This window comes from Platalea leucorodia, assembly GCF_965183815.1.
Source record: "Platalea leucorodia genome assembly, chromosome: 9".
In the NCBI taxonomy this organism is placed as follows: Eukaryota; Metazoa; Chordata; class Aves; order Pelecaniformes; family Threskiornithidae; genus Platalea; species Platalea leucorodia.
In genome coordinates this window covers 32230910-32237039 of record NC_138831.1, presented here as the reverse complement: position 1 = coordinate 32237039, position 6130 = coordinate 32230910, and positions in this window count along the sequence as shown.

The window sequence follows — 6130 nt, the reverse complement described above, 5'->3', positions numbered from 1 at the left end:
CTTTACTTCAATACAGGGATAAACCTTCCAAAATGATGTGTCAAGTTCATGAGAGATCCTTTCACCCAACTTTTCACTACTGGTTGCTAATTTCTACATGTGTAGGTATCTTATTTGAATTGTGAGGTCTGTCAATGAGCAACTTCAGAACTTCAGAAATAATTCTTATTCCTTCTTTTTCTATAGTATATTGCTGAAAGTTGATGCTGTCCATCCTTCTAGCAGCAAGGAGCTCGGTAGGAGACAGGTGTAGATAACCTTGCAGATCATCAAAGGATCTCCATTAGAGGACCCTTAGCAAGCAACTGAAAGCAATTGACTTTCTCAGCAGCTGGTGTAGTGGTGAAAGGGTAAAGTAATACGTAATAATTTCAGGTTAAATGGGAGTCGGAAGATGTACTGGTGTGAGTCTCTGGCTTTTTTTGATTGTTTTAGAAAGGGCAGAACTTAGTAATATTACAAGCTTTTGAATGATTCATTGGCAGCTACCAAGTCATCCTGAATAGAAAGGATGAGATCCCTGGCTTCACGTTTCCCTTTAAGTGTTTTTGGGAAGCAAAATATATGTTACAAGGCTCCTGCAGTGCCTCAAGCTTGTACCGGAGGCTGACAGTCTAAAGCTCCAAATAACAGTTGTGCAGAGGTAAGTTATTTTAATCTCTTTCTCCTTCCTTAGTACAAGGATGAAATGCCAGGTAATTGGGCTCCAAGAGTTCAAGCCTCCATGCACTCGTGGCCTTGAGTGGTGCTGCTGGAGTCAGTAGGGCTGCTTCCAGTAGGAAGTGCTGTGCTGGGTGGTAGTTTGCAGGGTAGGGCCCAAGGCCACCCAGAGACTCGGAGGCCATGCTGGGAGCTGAACAGAGGAGTTCCTGGCACTTGGCCATGAGTTTTACACAGCTGAGTGTGCTGCCTGCTTCACTGGATTGCTTTTATGGTCCCATGGTCTGTGCTTGAGTCCTAAACAATGTGTCTGAGTGAGGTCAGACCTTTTGTTTGCTGCTTAAAATTGCTTGCTTTCCAGGAGACCACAAACTGCTTTGTGGTTCGGGGAATCTGAATTCACCTCTTACTGTGTGAAAGGGTAAGGAGGAGGCTGTGGTTTTGATGTCTCTTAATGAGATCATGTCACCATTAATAGGGCAAGCATGTGCAAGCAAGGAGATAAGAAGTAATCTGAAAAAAATGTGTTTGTAGAGTAGACTTCCCAGAAGTGCGCTGTTGCAGATGAATCCATAAAACTTCATAATAGGTAAATAAAAGCTTTCCAGTTCCAAGGAGAGCTGAAGGGAACAGTGAACATAATGGTAAATCACGCCAAGTGGCTTTTTTTGCTGACTAGCAACAGACACATAAATAGGCATATGGGTGTATTTGCTGGAGCAGGAAAATCTGTTTCTGCAGTATATCATAAGCCACTAACCATTATGGATTCTTTGCATGCAGTGCCTAATCAGACAAAACTCAGTAAAGCTAGAAAGCATTGACTTGTAAAAATACATAAATTGGGCTCTGATTTAACCCTATTCCAAACAAATGGGAGTTTCTCCCTCTTGCAGCTACTTTGCCCAAAATGTTAACTCTAAAAATGTGTTAAATTACAGAACCCTGCATCATTCAGCATTCCTCAAGATGTGTGTCTTGGTTTGGAGAGCTACTCACCCTTTTCTTCAATGCAAAAACACATCTGGCAGTTTGAAATATACCATTATTGTGCAGCCGTGCTATGTAATTGTCTTGGCTGTTTTGTGAGTTGTCCTCTCTCAATGAAATGAGTAGTTCTGAGAACACCAGAACTGGCAAAACCTTCCTTCTTGCAGATTCATGTCTCGTGGTTGGTTGTAAACTTCCAATGAATTTTTTTCCAGATACTGAGGCATTTGTGTTGTCTCCTGCTCCCTCATGGGATTTCTCTGATGTCTAATAATATGCAAGGCATGCTGCAGGGTGTGCCTTTCCTTCCATCAGGATGCTCATAGGCATGCTCGTTCTATCTTAATGGTTCCTTACCTTCACAAAACTTGCAGAAACATAATTTTCCTTTTAAAGTTCTGTGTGGTCAAAACCAGTCAATCAGTTCAAGAGCTGTTGAATGGGATGATAGACAGAGATAAGAAAAACATATAAGTCCCTTTTCCTTAAGAAACAAGGCTAAAGCAGTAGCCTGCACCTATAGAGCAGTGCCTCTCAGAGCTCTAGCACCTGAGAGAAATCTGAATCTGTAAGGTGTTGTGCATATTAACCAATTCCTGCTGTCATTGGTGCTATTCAAAATCTGGGTTAAGTTGGCAAACTTAGCTGTACTGTTAATATTGTAGGAATATCTGTTACACTGGGCTGTCTGACTGCTGTAGTCTGTTAGTGGCAGCAAAAGAAGAAAGTGATTAGCCAACTAAAACATTTAAAAACAAGGGGCGGGGGGAATACTTTTTACATGGCTCAGCACTTGGGAAAATAAAGTATTTTTTCTTCAGGTGTTCATTTTGCTGTTTTTTTATTGTTATTTCTGAGTTTTTAAATAATAAAGCTGGAGCATCAGTGAAAGCGTAAGTGGGAATTGCAGCAAAAAGGTCAAATCAGTAGAGAAAATAAGGATAATGCTTTTTATCTTAATGGAGGGGTTTTTTTCGAAAATGCACACAGGAATAGTTCCTTTTAATAGAGGGGAGCTGTGTAGCTTACTGTCTTCAGTGTGTGTTGTGTTCTTTCCAAGGTATGGAAAATCTGTACAAGTTTGCATAATCTGCTTGGCTTCAGTTGCGAACCCATCTAGTTTTCTGTAAGTAATAGCTTTGCCAATTTGTAAGCTGTTGCTGAGAATTGCATAAATGCAGGGTACCCCTCACAATGACAGCAGCTTAGTGAGCAATCTAGATATCCCAGTTAGATAATTTATATGAGAGCAGAAACAATGGGAAACAGAAGCAGATAGAAGTCTTACAGACACACAAAAAAAATTCCTTCCCATTTGTTATTTCTTGACTCATAATGCACTGAAATGAAAGGACCTTGCATAGTATTTTGGATTTGAATATTATGGCCTTTAAGGGCACCTCAGCATTGGTTTCTTCCTGTCTCATTGCTCGTTTGAGGAATGGCTGGATAAAGATTAAACAGCATCTTTTTCATTAAAAAAAAAAAATAGAGCCAAAACAAAACAAAAAAGTCTTGCAGACCTAGCTGCAACTGACAGTACCACATGTCATAACATACTGGCATGCATGGTTGTGGGAACATTTCTCTCATTTGTGTACAGCAAGCATATATGGATCATGGATATAAAAGGATGAAATGTGTCTGGGGCCATGGTCCTGCAAAGTATTTTGAATGCCCTCTGTTCCAGGATCTGACCATGATCTGCTTCTCAGGATTATTCCTTTCATCGATGTTTTCAATTTTTTGCCTTGAGATTCAAGCAGAAATGTCAAGGAAGTGTCTGTGTGATCTGTCTCAGCCAAAGCTCATGGCAAACAGTGTTTCTTTGGATAAAACCTGCTAGTGATAGTTGCCCATGCCACTGAGGAAAATGATGCAGGTCTGGTGTCTCTACGGTAGAATTTGTGAAAGAATAATTAGGAAGGTGCAACTGCAAAGCTCTGCTAAGTTGTTTTAACTTGCTTAGGACACACGGATATTGATGCTAACAGGGAGATCTCTGTGAGTTTCCAGTTTAAAAATAGAGCATTTATTTGCAGGTCCACCAATAGTTTGCATGTTTCTCTTGACAACAGTACTAGTTGGAGAAATAGCCTGGGAAAATGCTTCAAAATCTTTCCTGGATTATGGTTTTCTGTAGCCAGCAAGGAGGAGCCTGCCAGACTTCTTTCCACTTAATCTGGATTGCTGTACTACTTCCTTATTTGTTTATTGTACACACATAGACTATAAAATAGGCTAAAGGTGTGATGTAATTTGTGCAGGCTGTCCAGAAAAAAAAAATGTATCTAGAAGAAGAACTAGGCGAGAAAGCAGCTAAAAGGGGAGTGATAAGATAGACTTGCGCACAAGGGCTAAAGGCCAGTTGGGAGGGTATAGACAGCATGAAGGTGATCTACAGAAGTATGACTCCTCCCCCTCTAAATGCTACCATGTAGTTACGCCTTGTCTGGCTCCTGTAGCCTCCGCCTGTGTTCCTGCAGCCACCGCATTCCTCTGCCACAGAGGAAGGTGGCTGGCAAAGTCCAGGTAGCAGCAAAATCTTTGTCACCCTTCATCTGGGTTTAAAGTACAATGTGCAGGAACTTTTTCCGTAAGAATTAATAAAAATCCTCTCTCTCAGTGTTTCTCACCACACCGTCAGAATCTGGGTTAAATTTCTCTATATTAGGATTTTATTATCAATTACCTTAACCAGGAAATCATGACACTTTAAAAAAAAAAAAAAAAGACAAAACCACCATTTTTTGCTGCTTTTCAGCAGTTAGCAAACATGTAGCAAATGTATGTGTGCTTTTATTACATTCACATGCAGCCATGTCTGAGTGCAAGTTATTTCCTGGAGATTAACAACTGGGTGGGAAGGATTGTGGATACGAGAGGCAGCCCAAGGGACCCAAACTGGTTGTTAATCCATGGGAGGTGCTCTGTGCTGAGACTTACCGTTGTAAACTGAAGTAAAAAACACACGGGCCTATATGTCTCTGTCTGGAGGAGAAGCAGAGATTATTGCCATTTTGAGCAATTAGGTTATTGACTCCTCCCTCTGCTTCCCCATCAGTGTATGTGCTGCTAGCATTAGGAACACTACAGCTAGCAAAAGAGCTGATAGGAAGGGTTTACTCTGGATCCATTGTTTTTGTGATTCACTTGCTATTAACAGTTTGGGTTTAATTAAGGAAAATCAATAAAATCCAAGTTTAAATTAGAGTGCAGATTGTATAGGGGTTTGTGTCATTTTAGCTAAGTTGTTTTAAAGAAGGTCATTTTACCAAACCATGCAAGTGCATATACAACTTTGGGCATACACATATATAGAGTCTATACAACTACGGCCTGCCTGTTTGACTACGCCTTAGTCAAGCAAACAGTTCCATTAGAGCAAAGTCTCAGTGTTGTAGAATCGAGCTTTATAGAGTCATTGCACAATGAGAAGTTCTCTCTTGCATCAAAGCTGCTGAGCCTTTAGCTGCTGTGACATTTGGTATGTAGGTTTGAAAAACAAATGGCTGTCCCCGGTGAGGATTGCAATGCTGTATTTCAGTTTCTAAAGAAAGCGACTGATGTTCAAAGGCGCTGAACAGTTCTTTTTGATCTGAGTAGAACAACTGCATACTGTATTAAAGGTGGGAGATTGCAGACTCCTTATTTAAACTACAGTAAAACCAGAAAGGTCTGAAATCTGTTTTCCAAGTTCCTCTTTTCCCCATGTCTGTTTTGCCTTTGAAACAGTAATGAAGAAATTACTCTCTCCACTGTAGTGTGAACAGCAAAACTAAGTGTGTCACTTTGTTTCAGTTATAGATGCATTTCTCAGACAACATGGGGATTTCTCTTAGTTTCTGTTTTTTTTTTCCTGTGTGAGAATTTACAAGAACACCAGCTGTCTGTACAAGAAATGCTTTTTACTCACACCTGTTGTTTAAATTTGACAGGCACCAAGTCGAGCAGGAACTTGTTAGCTTTCATTACACCGCTTGGAAAAAATGTCGTCATCCATTAAATGGAGCACAGCTTCCCCTTCAGCATCAGTACACCTTGAGCTTGATTCTCTTCTGAGGCATGTATCAGTATCTTGCTTACCATCTCACTACAAGATTGTTTTTATTGGAGATGAAGGGATTAAAAGAATCCAAGCTGAGTGGCAGACATTAAGATGAGTATGCAGGTAGTAAAACTGTTCTACTGAGTAATGTTAATCACACTGAAGTATAACTGGAAGTTAAGTGTATGTATGTGTACCTGACATACACTGCTATACACCAGAAAGTATATATAGCATCTAAAACATGGAAATGGTTTTAGTCTGTGTAAATGCCATTAACTTGATTTATTCTTATTTTTACATGTGTGGAAAGGAGATAGAGTAAAATCCCTTCTTACTGATACATATAGCATGAAGTAATTGTGCACTTACACATCTTTAGAGAAGGTCTTTTGAAACATGCCTCGACTTGGGAACAATAATACGAAGCAA